The following is a 14,712-nucleotide window of genomic DNA, read 5'->3' as shown; positions in this document are numbered from 1 at the left end:
TATGCACTGGGGAAAGGACGCCCTATTCAATAAGTGATGCTAGGAAAATTGGATAGCCACATGTAGAAGAACGGGACTGGATCCCTATCTCACACCACATGCAAAAATTAACTCAAGATGGATTAAAGACTCAAATGTAAGAGCTGAAACAATAAAAATTCTGAAGAAAACTTTAGAAAAACTAATCTTGAAATTGGCCCAAACAAAGAATTTATGACTGGGACCTCAAAAGAAAATATAGTAGCAACAAAAAGAAATAAATGAGACTTAATTAAACTAAAAATTTTCGGCACTACAAAGGAAATAATCAGCAGAGTAAATAGAAAACTCACAGAATGGAAGAAAATATTTATGTACTAAACATCTGATAGAAGATTAATGTCCAGAGTCTAAAAATAATTCAAATAAATCAGCAAGAAAAAAACAACCCCATCAAAAAGTGGGGAAAAGACATGAACAGAATTCTTTCCTAAAGAAGGTATACAAATGGCCAAAATTTGTGTGAAAGATGCTAAACTATCAGGGTAATACGAATTAAAAACACAATGGGATACTTCTTTATCTCTTCATTATTAATAAGTCAAAATACAATAAATGTTGGCATGGATGTAGTGAAAGGGAAAGCTTATACACTGTTGCTGTGAATGTAAACTAGTACAATTTCTATGGAAATCAGTATGGAGATGCCTCAGAAAACTAAAAATAAACCTACCATTTGATCCAGCAATCCCACTACTAGAGGTCTACCTAAAGGAAAGTAAATCATTGCATCAAAAAAACACCTGTACTTGTATGTTTATTGCAGTACAATTCATAATTGCAAGGATAGGAAACCAACCTAAGTCCCCACCAATATATAAGTGGCTAAAGAAAATATGGCGCGCGCGCACACGCACACACACACACACACACACACACACACATACACACACACACACACCATAGGGTACTACTCGGTTGTAAAAAGAAATGAAATAATATCTTTTGCAACAACTTATATAGAAGTGGAGACCATTATTTTAAGTCATGTATCTCAGGAATAGAAAAACAAATACCACATGTTCCCACTATAAGTGGGAGCTAAACAATGGATATATATAGTCATAAAGGGCATAATGGACATTGGAAACTAAGAAGGGGAAGGGAGAGAAGTAATGGATAAAAAATTACCTATTGGGTACAATATACACTATTCTGGTGATGGGAGCATTAAAATCACTGATGTCAGCATTATACAATTCATCCATGTATCAAAAAACAGTGTGGAGGGGAAGGATATACCTCTAATTTTTGCTAAGTAAAGGCAAAATTATAAATTCTAACCAATATGCTATACAAAAACAAAAAACTCTTATACCTTCTAAATCTATTGAAATACAAAAATATGGAAATACACAGTACCTGAAATAGTCAAAGAACTTTCAGAAGAGAGTACAAGTTGGAGGGACAATACTACCTGTTTTGAAGATTTATTTAAAAGCTATATTAATCAAACCTCTACGTATTGCTGTAACAGCAAAAAGTATATTAATGGAAAATAACAAAGAGTCCATAAATAGGCCTGCAGTATACCTTAAAAACTGACTTTTGACAAAGGCTCAAAGATAATTTTGTGAAGGTATTTCAGAACAATTTCATATCATATGCAAAATAAATGAACTTCAATTTCTAACTCAAACCATAGGCCAAAATAGACTCAAATGGATCCCAGACCAAAATATGAAACCTAAAACTATAAAACTTATTGAAAAATCATACAAGAAATTCTTGTGTCTTGCATTATGCAAATATTTTGTATATAAAACACCCAAGCATGATCTATATTAAAAATTTATAAATTGGATTAATGTTAAAAACTTCTCATCTCTGAAAGATGCCTTCAAAAGAATGAAGGGAAAAGCCACAGATTAAGGAGAAATTATTTACAAAGCATACAACAGATGAAGGGTCTATGTCCAGAATATGCAAAGAACTTTAAGGATATAATTAATAATAAGGGGAAAAACAAAAAAAAAGTACAAAAATTTGATCAGCTTTTTCATCAAAGAAGATATAAGCTATGAAAAGATGCATTACTCATTATGGATATGCAAATTAAGAACACTATGAGATATCATTACATAGCCATTTACAGTGACTAAAATTAAAATGTCTGACATGACTAGTATGGTGATATTGTGATTTAACATATGTTTTCCTAAACTGCATTGATGAATTTTTATATGTTGACCCCCTTGTATTCCTGGAATACATTCTACTTGGTCATGGTGCATAATCCTTTTCATATGCTTCTGGGATGAATTTACAAGTATATTATTATAATTTTGCATCTATATCCATAAAGAATATCGGTCTTATTCTTCTTGTGGCGTCTTTGTATAGCACAGTATCAGTATAATTCTAGCCTCTTAGAATGAGCTAAAAAGTGTTTGCTCCTCTTCTATTGCTTAGAAATGTTTGAGAAAAATGAGTTCTAATTCTTCTTTAAAGGTTTGGTAGAATTCACCTGTGAAACCACCTGGGCCTGGGCTTTTCTTTTTGGGGAGGTTTTTAATTACTGATTCAATCTCTTTATTTGTTATCAGTCTGTTCAGATTTTCTATTTCTTCATGATTAATTCTTGTCCAGTATTGTGTTTCCTGTAATTTATTGAAAATTTTTGTCTAGGTTATTGAATGTGTTGGCCTACAATTGTTTACAGTACTATCTTATAATCTTTTTTATTTCTGTAAAATTAATAATAATGTTCCCATTCCCATTTTTGGTTTTAATAATTTGAGGCTCTTTTCTTTTTTTTCAGTCAATCTACTTAAAGGTTTTTCAAAAAACCAACTTTTGGTTTCTTTGATTCTCCCTATTGTTTTTGTATTATCTAATTTATCTTTGCTTTAATATTTACTGTTTTCTTCATTATGTTTGCTCTAGATACAGTTTAGCCTTACTTTTTGCAGTTTCTTTAGATGAGAGGTTAGATTATTCAATTAATATCTTTTCTTCTTTCTTAACAGACATTTTTTTTTACTATGTAACTTACTTTTTATTGAAAGTATCTTGCATTCATGATGGATATTTTCTGAATTTTGCCACATATTTTAATGTTAAAGCTTATCTTTTTCCATGCAGTAGTGTGAGTTTTCCCCACATAGGAACAATGATAAAATGATGACATACTACATGGGTTAAGTGTCTTTTTTAATTGAAAAGCTAACAAACTGTCCAGTTACATTTCTCCAAAAGAAAACCATGAACTGGGTAGTAACTATGTCTCTAGTCTAGGCAATATATTCAAAGCTAAGAGAATTAAAAATAAATTTAAAAAGTCCTCAGATCCAATTAAGGGAGCCCTGCTACATACAGGCTAATCAATACCAGTGTTACTCCTTGACTGTAGGAGGCTAGAAGGCATCTTAATAACCCTACTTAGAACATTTACTTCAACTAGCCTTTCTCCCATTTCCAACTCATTCATTAAGATAGTATTTTCTTAATTTTATTTCAGAAAATTCTTTGTAAGTTGTTTTATGTACAATGCCAACTTATAAAAGATCACTAAAGTTAACTGGACAATAAAATAGGCAGAAATCACTTTCCAAAAAAGAGGGAAAGCCCCAAATGCCACTTTCTATATAGAAAACCCACAGTGCAGTTTTATTCAGAGCAAAGAAAAAAGAAACTTCCGATCATACTAGAAGAAAGTCAACCATAGGTTTGGAATCTGTACTCAAACTACACATGTGATGAGGATAATATTCTGCTAATACAATGGATTTGCTGCTGCATTTGTCTACTGTTTGTCTAATATTAACAATTATAAACAGAGCAGTGCAACTAGTATTTGAAACAATCCTTACAGTGTTACAGTGTCAGGCACAACATTTTACTTCTCTTCACACCACTAGTTCTCTTTGCATACCTGGGCTTTCTCCTCTTCAGTAAAGTCATTTTTGATATTGAAGGTCTTGCAAATCTCCTCAGGAGATTTCCCCTTGATCATATTAGCAACAGCCTTGCACGTAACATCAAACAAACCTTTGATGTCTAAGTACTTTGCAGCCAGAGTAAGTACAAAAAGTGTTCCTTGGTCAACTTGCAGGAATTCTTGGTCCCAAACAGGGATATCATCTGTTCGCTTTTCTTTGTTTTTATTATCCTCAGGATGAGGAGGGTCATCCCTGTGGTGGGTGCACCACTGAATGACCTTTTTTAATATTGCTGCATTAACATTTGGTAGAGGAACTGGGTCATCATCTCCTTCATCATCCATTCCCAAATCTTCCAACATGGTCTTGATAGTCACAGACTGTTTGACAATTTCCACATCAACTTCAAATATCTCTCCATCTGAACTCTGCAACTTAATTAAAGGCATGGTGCTAGGTTTTAAAGGACTGATAGCCAGAGGCTGATGAGAGCTGGGTGGCGTCTGCACAATAAGAAAAAGGTGGAGGACAAGGCCACTACCTCTTTCTTAACATAGGCATTTAATAAACTTCCCTCTCAGCATTGCTTTAGATAACTGCATTCAATTTTGTTATGTTGTGTTTTCATTTTCATTCTTCTAAAATTATTTTGTGATTTACATTCTGATTTCTTCTTTAACCTATTGGTTATTTAGGATTTTTTTTCTCAATTTCCACATATTTGTGAATTTTGTAAATTTATTTCTGATATTGATTTCTAATTTCACTTCATTGTGTTACAGAGTGTAATTTGTATCATTCTTATACTTTTACATTCTTATACTTTTGAGGTTTGTTTTATGACTTAGAATATAGTCTATGCTCTAGAATTATCCATGTCCACTTGAAAATAATGTGTATTCTATTGTTGAATGGAATGTTCTATAAATGTCTGTTTGATCTGTTGGATTTTAGTATTGTTCAAGTCTTCTGTTTTCTTGTTGATCTCTGCTGAGTTTTCTATCCATTATTGAAAGCTGGGTATTGAAGTCTCCAACTATTTTTGTTGAATAGTCTATTTCAATCTTCATTTCTGTCAATGTTTGGTTTATATATTCCGGTACTCCATAATTAGGTGTATGTAAATTTATAATTATTATATCCTCTTGCTAGATTGACCTTTTATCATTATGAAATGGCATTCTTTATATCTAGTAACCTCTTTTGTTTTAAAGTCTATTTCATTTGATATAGTATAGCCATCCCAGGTATCTTTGATTGCTATTTTCATAGAATAGTGTTATCCATCTTTTTACTTTCAACCTATTTGTGTCTCTAGGCTTAAGTTAGTCCCTTGTAGGCAGCATATATTTCAGTAATGTTTTTAATTCATTCTGCTAATCTCCACCTTTACTTGGAGAGTTTAATTCATTTAAAATTAATTTAATTCCTAATAAGAAAGGACTTGTTTTAGTCAGCTTTCTATTGTTTCATATATGTCATATCTTTTTAGTTCTCATTTTCTCCATTATCACCATCTTTTGTGTTTAGTTGATTTTTGTAGTGCACTATTTGATTCCCTTTTCCCTTCCTTTTCCATATATTTTAATTATATTCTTAGTGATTATCCTGGGGATTACAATTAATATATTAAATTTATAATAATATAGTTTGAATTAATACCAACTTAGTTGCAATAGTATACAAAATCTCTGCTCCCATGCAAATCTGTCTCCCTGTTTATATTTTTATTGTCAAAGATTACATATTTATACATTTTATTCCCATTAACAGATTTTAATTGTTGTTTTATGCATTTGTCTTTTAAATAACATTGAAAAAAGTATTCCTAGAAACCAAAAACACAGTAAAAATACTAGCGTTTACATTTGCTGATGTACTTATATTTACTATGTTCAATATTTCTACATATGACTTTGAGTTACTGTCTAATGAAATATCATTTCAGCCTGATGACATCCATGTAACAATTGTGGTAGGGTAGGTCTACTAAGAAAAATTCCCTTAGCTCTAGTTTATCTCAGAATATATTTTTATTTCATTTCTGAATAATCATTTTACTGAATATAGAATTCTTGGTTTACAGTGCTTTTCTTTCAGCACTTAAAAAATGTCATCCAACTGCCTTCTCACCTCCATGGTTTCTACTGAGAACTTAAGTATCCCTTGTACATGATAAGTCACTTCTCTCCTGACTTTTTTTCAGAATCAATCTTTATCTTTGGCTTTCAATAGTTTTATTATAAGATTGTCTTGGTGTGGAACTCCTTATCTTTATCCTTCTCTGAGATCATTGGGCTTCTTTGGTGTGTAGATTCATATCTTTCATCAAATTTGAAAAGATTTTGACCATTAATTCTTCAAATAGTTTTCCTGGCCCTTTCTTACTATTCTTTCCTTGGAGACAATCATGGTTAATCTATCTCTCTAATGCTTGGCATAACTTGGATGTGGTGATTCTTTCATGGGTGTGTACACATATCAGAACTTAAGAAATTGTACCATTTATTTTATGTTAATAATACCTCAATAAAATGGTCCAAAATGCAGTCTTTGCAAATTTTCCTTACAATGAAAATATCCTTATTTACATAGAGAAGGAATATAAACCAACTGATTGTATAGAACAAAGCTTTTAATACTCTAGAAATCACATAGATAATGAAAATACCCAACAAAACTTTGTGGAGCTAAAAAGTGAAATTTTTATATGCGTTATACATTTCCCAGACTTAAAATAATCCTTGCTATGCTATATTTACACTAACTTTCCCACAGGACACATCATAACCTCAAAGATTTTATCTTTCATGACATTTTCAATGTCTAGACAAAGAACATATTTTACCCCAATTTTGGGTACTCTGTTTTGAAGCAGGTAGGGTCAGAGTATCATAGAAATATAAACATTCTGTTTATTAAGATAGAGACTTATAATAAGGAGACTCTCATAGATGCAGTTTTATTTCATTCACTCAGACTTTTGCTGTGGTGTAGAGATATGGATAGAACTAACATTTTAATGCAATAAATCTTAGTTGCCAATATAACCATTTATATCAAGATTTGAGTATACAGCTCATACTCCCAATCTCTGCAGGGATACCTGTTTATGTATTTGTAAGTATAGGTACTTTTCTCAAGAATCCTTAAAGAAACAACATTGTCAATAATATTTTTCTTCTAATTGTATAATATATGTCTACCAGTGTGACCACAATACCTAATAAACAATATAAGTTTGCTATAAATTTAATATATTCAGTTTCTATATTATAACTACTACATTAATAATAAAAAGCTAATTTTTAAAAAAACTTTCAGCTCCTATTCTTTACTTCTTTCATAAGTACCTCCTTATTATAGACTTAGATTTGGTTATTCAAAATCAATCCAATTTTTTATCTAATGTAAAGAAGTGATCAAGTTATAGTCAATTTCTTGAAGGGGATGGGGAAAGGTAAACTTCATTAAAAATAGTTTGCTTCTATTTCCTGAAAATGAGGAATCAAGTTGTACTTAAGTATTTACAAGTTAGATTTGCATATTTTCTGCCCAACTATCTAAATATTATATCTTAGTATTTCCCATCAGTAACCCTATTATTTCTTAAAGTAACCCATTTGTAAGTAAATTAAACATAATGGTGGGGACAGAATATGGATAAGTTAATTCCTGCATTGTTATAAAGGTATGGTGTCTTCTAACCACCTCATACTTCTTGACTGCCCTTTATAACTGAGCAAAAAGAACAAGTTATTCTTTATTTTTGCTACTATTTGAATAACATGTATTTACTATATAATAGAACACATAGAATTGAACACTACAAAGTTCTTTAAAATAAGTGAACTCGCTAGCCTTTGTTAAATTCTTTGAATGCTCAAAATTGAAGTCTGTGGAGTTTACTGATGGTGTTCAAAATCTTGAAAATGTCTATCTTAGATGATATTTTTATCTGTATAGATTTCTTATACTTGAAAGAGGCATTAATTTGATCTACTCTCCTAAGAAATACGAAAGACTGAGAATGGGATACAAATTTTCAACTTTAGAGAACTTTTATATTCATTTACAAGTGCAAACCACAACATCCCTGAGTCTGTTGCTACTACCAAGAAGAAATTCCAATGATTTTTTATGAGGTCATTGCAATATTGAGATTATGAAGACGATCTGTGTTTAGTTAGAAGAGAAAAGGTCAAATTGCTTGGAATAGCATTAAGAAGATGATTTCCCTGAAAGTAGAAGAAAGCTAATGAAACAAAGAAGTTGATCATTAAAATTATTTTCTGTGATAAAAAGGAAAAAAGTAATAATATAACAAAAATTAATGACCATAAGATATAACTATAATATAATAAAAATTATAATAATGTATCTCATATATATTTATTATAATATATAATAAAGGAGAAACTGTAATGGACCCTGGACCTAATCCTTTCCCATCTTTAGAAAGAAATAATACCAGTTGATTAATGGCTGATTTTCAAATATGAGTAAGAAAGAAGTGCTTTTGTTACTTATAATTTTATATACCTTTAGATACATACACACATATATACCTACATCTCTCTATATATTACACATCTGATATAATGAAGTTAGAAATTTTAATATTTCAATTATAGATATATATAAAATATTATATTTTGGCTAAAGGGAAGAGTTAGGGTCTTAGCTCTGGGAAATACTTTAAAATAAATGTGAAAAGAGTATTATAGATCACTGATTAGCAAGTTCAGTTTATTACTTTAAATAGTAATAAACTATAGTATATAATAAACAGTAGTATACAATATTAACATAAGGTAAACTAATGGTAAATACTTCAACATTATCACCATACATAATAGGATATGATAAGCATATATATTCTATTATATACCATATATTTCTAATTTTTGAATATTAAAGTGAATACCATGCTTTACCAGCCACACTATTCGAATTATTATGTTTTAAAGATTATTGTTTTATTATGATGGTAGGTATGTCCATGTATATTCCTAGGCATGAATGTCAACAAGAAGCTCAGTAACTTTGGTAATTCCTGGACTGAACATTCCTCATTATGATTTTTCAGCATTAGAACTTTTTGTACATGTCAGCTGCACACAATTCCAATAAAAGAGACTGTTAAAGAGGCAGTTCAATTTTCAAAGTTGCTAATTTACTATGGTAATAATTTTCTTCTCAAAAGATTATTGTTTTAAATTATATATGTTAGTATATTGCATTCAAGTAAGGAATCAAATAAACTTTTCTACTAAGTTCTTAAAATTTCCTCCTATCTCAACTCAGATATTCTCCATGGGAAAGATAACTGGCAGATGATGCTATATTTTCTGGCTAGAATACGAAATGAAAAAATGAAATTAAGGTGAAAGAAACATGAAAAAAAAGCACAGCTTCCCTCCCCCTTTTATAATTATATTTGGTTTAGTATTGCATAGATGGTCTTTGAATCTGTGAAGGTAATTGTGAGGGTCTAAACCATTGCAATTTCTGTTTTCCCCTGTAGACACAGACTATATTCATTGATCATTGGTTTCTTGGTAGGAAAAGCAAGTAGCAAAAACAATTTGGTGCTGTGAAAAAAATTGAGTTTCTAATCTAAATTTCACTTAGATTCAGCCAAATCATTTACTATCTTATTGCCTTAGTTTCTCAATATATAAGATAGATGTAATAATCTGTTTGCCTCAGTGGGATGTGTGAGTAGCAAATAAAATACTAGATAGAAACATTTCCTGGAGGAGAGTGAAAGCACTACATAATTCCAAGGAATAATAATTGATGTTTAAAGTGTCCATTGGTAATAATGATATTTTAAATTAAAGAATTTGTTCATTAATTCTGTACTATATATTTCAACAGAATAGATTAGCTGCGAAAGGCTTCATTTCATCATCATGGATGTTGGCCTCATCTTAATAATCAGAAAATAAGCAATAGTTAAGTAATTTATTTTTCATTATATCTATATCACTCCCAGGTTGTTAGAATTCTCAGGGATCCAATATATCACACACTGATATTAATTAGGAAAATTGACATTTTCAGACATCTTAAATAATTTTAAAGCAATCATTGTATGGGAAAATAAATGGTCTTCCTTAACTTTTAACATAGCATATTATTAGGTGGGTAACTTGTATGACATACTATTTTCATAATCCCTTTTAAATGAATAGGAAAACATAAAATAAATAAGAAAGATATGGGTCTAAATGGTTTTATAAATTTTTGATCCTCTGTGTTGCACTTGTACATAGTATGCCCATAGCAGATGTCATGAAAAATTTGTTTATAGTGCTATTAAACAATAGGCTCTGAGACTTTTAAGTAATGTATAAGATATTAATTGAGCAAAAATGGAACTTTTAGAGTAAAACCAAGAGATTTTCACTCTAAATTTCATCCATTTTAGTGCCACATGCTTTGTTTTATATAGAAACTATATTCTACCTTATTAAATAATAAAAACATTGATAGTCATTATTACTTGATTTCAGTGAATGTGGATTGAAAGTATTAAAGAAAAATGCAGGCAGTGTATAATTTTCATGGCACTGTAAGACACAAAATACTACAAATGTTTGTCAGAAGTATAGAAATTGCAGTGAAGGAAATTCCACATTGATGTAAAAATTCTATTAGAATGTTAATATTTCTTCCAATGAGGGACATACTTAAATGTATAGAAGTATTTCTGAAAATGTAAAAAGAACCAAGGATGGTAGGAAAAACTTCTTGGTGGGTGAAACATTCTTGTCTCAAATGTCAGGCCAACATTGGTCAAACAAGCTGTTCAGCAACCAACTAATTGAATTGTTTAAAATTTAATGAGTTGTTTCAGTGTTTCGGTGGACATAGCTCAAGTGTTAATTGACAAAATCACATTATTAGGAGGTATGTTGTAGAGGAAAGTGTTCAGGATTTGAAGTATTAAAGACCAGGAATTGAATCCCACCCAACTCCACTACTTAATACTCGGTGATATCAAGTAAATTACTTCATTTCTCTGAGCTTCAGTTTCCTTAACAGTATAATACATCTGAAAGCACTTTGCTAAGACCTCTCTAATGCCTTATTAACTAAAGTACATGCTTTTTAATTTGTTTGGTCATATACACATATTGTATTTGTGTTAGATAAATTGATAATCATTTGGAATAAAAATGTCATGTAGCAGAACACAGCAGGCTAAAAATCGAATTTCCCAATTCTTCTAATAACTATGCTATATTAAGCAAGTTTTTTTTTTTCCCATTCTAGACCTGGGTTTCTCCATTCTATAAAATGAGGAGTGAGAACTAGATAGTCTTAAAATTCATTCTCTGTTCTTATAGAAAGTACTCAAAGTAACTAACTATATATTTATGGCTCTGTGCAATGATAGCTGACTAGTGAATGAACATCTCCTCTTTCACCATAATTATTAAATGTTTTATATATATTACCTCACTTTTTAAGGGCTTCAATTAATTTCTAAAAGTTTTATCAAAGTGTTACATCCATGCACAATTATGTGCAAATAACCAACATATAATTTAATGAATTTTTACAAAGTTTATTTATTTGTATAATCAGCATCCAAATTTAAAAAAAAAGAACATTGGAATTGCCTTCCAAAAACCCTTGAGTTACATCATGTTTTTATTTATTCTAATGTAATCATTTGAAAAAAAAAAAAGAATACTGAAAAGAAATGATGTTCACTCAGGTAACAAAGTCGAGAAAGTCATTTTTGAAATTCCCCCTTTTAAGCTGCAATCATTAAGCAGTAGACAAATTGATTATGTTGTTAGGGAAGTAGTGATCCATAACAAATATTTCACATACTCAACTCTCTGATGGCTTTCTGCCAAGTTGTGTTACCTTCAGAAAATTCTGACAGAGCAAACCCTGAGAATGGAATACTGATAGTCATAATATTGCTTAATCAAATTTCAATGGTCTCAGTTTATTTCTTTAAATATCAAACTTCTCTCAATTCAAACATATATGATTCTGGGCACAAATTGTCTATTTTTGTTATTGTTTTTCTCACCATCCTATTTTGTAGAAATAACTTGGAAAAATATATAACAGCCAATTCAGAGGCTCAAGGTAAACCTATGCTTATTGAATATTTTCCTGAGATGTCTTTCCAATTTAATAATGTGGGGCTTTGCTCAGTGTTCATTTGAAGAAATGATTCTTGGCTCATGCATTCATTTAAAGAAAAGACTATGCCTCTTGTAGCTATGTAACAAAAACCACTGAATGTTATGTTTCAATGATACCAAATATCCATATATTTTGAAATGTTTTAATTAGTTGAGCATTTCAGATTCATCTAGATATTCAACACTGTATAGACAATCTTATACTTACCTATTAATTCTCCTCTCTTTTCTTTTGACTATGGCCAAGTGACAGTAAATTATATCACCATGTAGGTTTTTGTTTGTTTTGCTGTGTTTTATGAGATGGGGCCTTACTCCGTTGCCCACACTGAAGTGCAGTATTATGATCGCAGCTCACTGCAACCTTGAACTCCTGGGCTCAAGTGATAATCCCATCTTAGCCTCCAGAGTACCTGGGACTACAGGTACATGACACTGCGCACAGCTTCCTGTAGATTTTTATGGATGTGTGTTTGGAATTGATGATGAAATTGGAAGTCAAATAGATGTGAGACTAGAAGGGGTGCTAATAAAATAGGGATGTGCTGCTTTAAATTGGATAAAATAAAAAAATTGTTTGAAAATTCTTTTCCAGTTAGGTTGATAGTTTTTCTCTCTGTACTTTACAACTCTCTGAAGCTCATTATCTCAGCTTTCCCAGGGAAATTTGTGATTAAAACCCAATGTAAACTGCACGGCTCCCCTAACTCTTTCACAATGGTCTAATTCTGACTCAAGATTATGCATTGCAGAGAACACCAGTTGTACCTATTTATTTACTTCATTGATTCCCTTGAGGACACAGTCCTGTATATTCATAAAATTAAAATACAATTGATTTTCAATGACTTGTTAAATGATATCTGAACAGATAAAAGACTACTTTGGGACCTATTCCAAATTTTCCAGTTTATTTTATTAGCTTTATTTTTTATTATTATTTTTTAATTTTATGTTTTTGCTTCCATCTCTTCCAGATATTCCTCATATTCCAAACATTGCTGCTCTTTGGAAGGGGACGGCTGTGTTCTCCTCAAAGCAACTGGGTAAGAGAAATAAGTCTGTTAGGACTTGTTGAAAATTAAGTGTTTGTATGAAAAAAATTTTCCTATGCCAAAACGCATCTTGTGTAATGTTTGGGGAATCAAAGACATTAGGGATGGATCCTCCAGGACAAGACACATAAAATGTTTTGAGGAGAATAAGTATCCTTTTCCCTAGCTAAGAGATTGTATTTGTATTATATTTGATGTCTTTACTTTAAACTGCATCTAAACTGCCAGAATAAAACAGAATTTGAAAAAGCATCTGTTTTGTTGCTGTTTTATCTGAAATTATTCAAACTATGTTGACAAAAAGGTGAAGAAACTTTTTGAAAAGAATTAAAACTATATATATGCGCTCCAGCTGGGGGTCTTAATGACTCAGAAAAATATGCCTCTGATAAGATGACCTATTACTTTGGGAAGCTGTTTTGTTTTATTGCATAAAAGGCTATCTGTATCTGGCTGGTTGATCAGTGCTTAACACAACATCAAAAACACTATATGCCTAAGTTTTGAAACTGCTCTGCTTGCTGTTAGATTTCAGTAATTTATTAGTAATTTTAAGTGTTTAGTTTTCCTGTGCTTGTTTCATCATTTCTCCCTGACTTCGTTCTTACTTTCCCATGAATTTTCTTATTTCAGTATCTCTCAGTGCAAAACTAGGTGGTTTTATTTTAGGAATTTTGATAGCTTCGATAAAATTCAATTCATCATTTTGTTTGCCACTGTACTGAAAATATAACTATTTAAGTTTTGAATCCAATAGCTCATCAGATCTTACATCGTGGCACACAACTTCTATTTTAAAAATGCTTGGTGGAATAAAATTTATTTACCTGGTTCATTTTGCCACTTAATATTTCTTTAAACCACATCTTTGCTTGGGAGAATTAGGAATGCTCATACACCACTGGTGGGGCTGCAAACTAGCACAAACTCTATAGAAAGTAATATAGAGATACCGCAAAGAACTAAAAGCTGAACTACCATTTGATCTAGCAATCCCACTACTGGGTATCTACCCAAAGGCAAAAAGACATTCTATGAAAAAGACATCTGTACTAGAATGTTTATAGCAGCACAATTCACAATTGCAGAGATGTGGAAACAACCCAAGTGCCCATTAATACATGAGTGGATTAATAAAATGTGGTATATGTATACCATGGAGTACCACTTAGCCATAAAAATGGTGAAGTATGTATTGTATTATCATGGATGGAGCTGGAGCCCATTCTTCTAAATGAAGTATCACAAGAATGGAAAAACAAACACCACATATACGCACCTTAAATTTTTACTAATCAATCAACATTAATGTGCACACATATGAAGTAACATTTATAGGATGTTGGGCAGGTGAGAAGGGAGGAGGAGATGGGTAAATTCACACCTAATGGTGAATGTGTTGTGCACTGCCTGGGGGATGGGCACATTTATAGCTCTGACTCAAGCAATGCAAAAGCAATTTATGTAACCAAAGGCTTTGCACACCCATGATACTCTGAAATAAAAAATAAATAAATAAATGTTAAGAAAAACTAAAAAATAGAAAATTACAGGCATGGA

The 14,712-nt window shown here is 31.2% G+C and overlaps 1 pseudogene; it reads right to left on the bottom strand.

Annotated features, from left to right (window-relative positions):
• Positions 1 to 3,670: 3,670 nt before the first annotated feature.
• Positions 3,671 to 4,380, bottom strand: LOC105856726 (S-phase kinase-associated protein 1 pseudogene; annotated as a pseudogene).
• Positions 4,381 to 14,712: the final 10,332 nt, after the last annotated feature.

The sequence above is a fragment of the Microcebus murinus genome, chromosome X, assembly GCF_040939455.1.
Source record: "Microcebus murinus isolate Inina chromosome X, M.murinus_Inina_mat1.0, whole genome shotgun sequence".
Taxonomy (NCBI): Eukaryota; Metazoa; Chordata; class Mammalia; order Primates; family Cheirogaleidae; genus Microcebus; species Microcebus murinus.
Note: the sequence above shows the minus strand (reverse complement) of the source record. Positions and strands in the feature narration are given on the sequence as shown.